The sequence below is a fragment of the Triticum dicoccoides genome, chromosome 1A (assembly GCF_002162155.2).
Source record: "Triticum dicoccoides isolate Atlit2015 ecotype Zavitan chromosome 1A, WEW_v2.0, whole genome shotgun sequence".
NCBI lineage: Eukaryota > Viridiplantae > Streptophyta > Magnoliopsida > Poales > Poaceae > Triticum > Triticum dicoccoides.
Genome location: NC_041380.1, coordinates 580,421,544 through 580,425,078, shown reverse-complemented (window position 1 = coordinate 580,425,078; position 3,535 = coordinate 580,421,544). Strand labels below are relative to the sequence as shown.

Sequence of the window (3,535 nt, the reverse complement as noted above, 5' to 3'; positions counted from 1 at the left end):
AAATATCAAGAAAGTTCTTGATGATGTTCTCCCCGGCTACGCCAAACCTGGAGGCACCTTCACCAGGCCAGTTCGTAGGTACCACAATACGACGTTCTGCTGCGTCAACCAGCCGCCTGGCGGTCAGAAGGATGCCTACTGCGCCCTCCATCACATGCGGGCAATCGTACGGGACCATAATCACCTTCTGCTACCAAATAATCTCAAAGATTGGGCCGCGAGCTTGTTGGCAATCCAGGACGCGCACATCAGACAAGAATTCTTTCGCATCCAGTCGGAGTTTGCGGAAATCATCCATCAAGATGTCCTTGTACCTCGGGGCAGTTCTACCTCAGATATCAACCGTCCAACAGTGAGATAGACACAACGCTACAAATGCAGGCTGACAATGACCGCGATTTCATGACCATCACGAGTGACGGCGGCTTCATCCACGCTCCGGTCCCTTGAATCGAGTCGAAAGTAGTGATGCTATGTGTAGTTCTGAAACATCGATTGGCTCATGTTGTAATTAAACTTTAATGAACTTGTATGTCTCTTTGGTTTGGACAGTCGTTCAACTTATATGTAATCGATGCTATTTATTAGTAGGACCATGAATCGTGCTATTAATGTGTTGCTTTTCTCTTCCGATCTGTTTGTTGCATACTTATATATTGCTTATGTATTGTCTGTGAATTGTTACTATCATTTTGTTTGGCTAGTGCATAGAGATGCCGTCGTATGTCGTGTACAAGGGTAAGGTTCCCGGAGTCTACGACGACTGGGAGGAGTGTCGGAGACAGGTTCACCGTTTCAGCGGTAACAGTTACAAAGGGTACACCACTAGGGCGAAGGCGGAAGCTAGATACGCGCGCTATCTAGTGGGAGAGAGGAGGGAGCGGAGGAGGAACCAGATGAAGACCAGTTTCATTGCGACCGCAGCTCTCTTCTATGTGATGGTAGTTTAGATGATCGATATCGACTTTGTAATGTGATGACAAACTCGCTACTCGCGATCTCGAGACTTGTAATGTTCTAACTCTGTTCGGTATTTTAAATTCGGAGACTAATATGATGAATTGTATTCGGAGACTAATCTTCTATTGTATTCGATAAATCTATTGTTTATATGTTGTGCTCTCTATATTATGTGCAGTAATATGTTTTGTAACCTGTGCAAATATCAGAAAAGAAAAAAATCCCTAATATTCATACTAGTGGCGCACCACTCAGCACACTAATGGTGCACTGCAAAAAGGACTCTAATGGCGCATCATCCACTAGTGCGCCATTAGTATGCCAAAGCACATGGGTAAATATGGCCCCCTGGGAGGCATACTAATGGCGCACCGTGGGCTATACTAATGGCGCACTGCATGGTGCGTCATTAGTATACCACATACTAATGACGCACCACAGGTTCGCCATTAGTAAAAATACTAATGGCGTGATACTAGTGGCGCACCTATAGTGCGCCATTAGTAGGCAAAACAAGTGCGCCACTAGTAGGCCTTTTCCTAGTAGTGGGTTGAGTTACAACTTCCTGCACCATGAATTCATGATATCATGTGCGATCTGCTTGCCTTATCAAAATGTGATCATGAAAATAAATTTCGAAAGAAAGCTCGCAAACTACATCATGAAAGTGATCCTTTGATGTATCTGTTGCTGTGTTACATCAATGGAAAAAATATTAAGGTTCTCAGTTTAAAAATTTATGTTTTCCTTGATCCATGAGTAGCCTGTTTGTATGGGCTAAATCCGGGGACATGCTCACTTTTGTTTATAACTTAATAAAATTTTTCCTCACGAGGCAACCTAATGAGTGTTTTGTACTAACTGCCAGATGTTTCCAAATAAGCCTTAACTAACTCCGGAAAAACTCAAATTTGTGTATATATATTAACAGTGAATCTAATGAATTTTGATTTGCTTGTTAAACTTTTCTCTGCCTTTCAACGTCATTAGGGGAGATGTGTATGGACCATGAGTGTCTCCTACTTCTGTTAGAAAGGTAGACATGATCAATAAATTTGATCATAAAACCATCTAACCATATATATGCCATGCTTGATGTGGTTGATTCGTCAAACTGTCATACCTGTTTAGGGAAAAATAACTAACGGGTAAAGTAGCACATGATGCACTTCATGGGAACTTAATATTAAGCAAACTGATTAAGCAGAAAACTGGTATTGTTATATACTTATGAACTTACCATTCTGTTATGGTTTTCCTTGTTTTTCTTGCAGGTGGAGATGGAATTCTAGCAGCACCTTCCTTTTTTCCTGATGGACATGGAATTTTAGCAGCACCAAATCATACAATCATCAATAGTAATGAAAAAACTCAAGACTCAGGTCATAGTTGCAGCCTGCTGTCCAGTTCCCCAATTGAGGATTCTCCTCTTTATATGCTTGATACTCCTCATGGATCAAGGAATTAGTTGATCTTACTGACATGGATCAGATTGATTACGTACGTACCAATGTTACTACCTAGGAAGAATGTCACTCTTGCACATGATCTTGATGGTAAGTTGTTAAACGCTTTTTTCTCCTGTAGGTTTGTTTTCATGCACTTAAGATTATTGACATGCTCATTTTCTGTTGCATAGGCACCCTTATCCATTCATGAAGGTATGAACACGGCGCGGACTTTTCATTCCGTATGCGATGTGGAGAAGAAGAGTACACTGTCTACGTGAAGAAGAGACCAGATGTGGATGCCTTCCTTGAAGAGGCAGCTCATATGTTTGAGCTTGTTGTCTTTACGGCTAGCATAAGTTCTTATGCAAACCAACTGATTAATGCACTGGATCCTGAGAACAGACTGATATCATGGTGTTTTTTTCCATGAGTCATGCGTTTGGTAGATGGAAGCTATCAGAAGGATCTGACCATCATTAAAGCTGATCTTGCAAAGCTTGCGATAGTTGACTATACCCCAGAGGTAATTTACTCTGAAACTCAAGTATGGAGGTCATTATTAATAGTTATGATTTTAGTGTTATTGACTACCATATTGTTGAGATGAATTTGAAAACTTCTAATTTATGATTTTGAGAAATTGCCATGACCGATCGATGACTGAAACCCTTTTTTTGACATGTGACGCAGGTTTTCCAGCAACAGGTGAATAATGGGATACCCATAAAGAGCTGGTCAAGTGACCCATCTGATATTTCTCTGCTTAAGCTGATCCCCTTCTTGGAAACAATTGCTAACGCAGATGATGTCGGGCCGATCATTGCAAACAAATTTGCCAGTTAAAGATTGGATATACTTAGGTTGCAAACATTTGCTGTAGCTAGTTATTTAATTTTCTCAACAAAGAATCTTTCCATAATGGAGCAGAAAATTTGGGGCAATAACTGGACACCTATGTTGCTTTGACTTTGATTCCCTAGAGTTTGGTGCAGGCGTGAGGCAGTGCATAGATTCGTAAGCTCGATCGTAGGTCATAGGAGGCAAGAAGATTGCGGCAGCCGACAACATGTTGCATTAGCTGTAGAACGCCCCCCCTCTTTATATTCCTGGCCAGAACACAATTT

At 41.4% G+C, this 3,535-nt stretch overlaps 1 pseudogene; it reads left to right on the top strand.

Moving 5' to 3' along the window:
- Positions 1-1,968: 1,968 nt before the first annotated feature.
- On the top strand, positions 1,969-3,254 carry LOC119356043 (annotated as a pseudogene).
- The last annotated feature ends 281 nt before the right edge of the window (positions 3,255-3,535 follow it).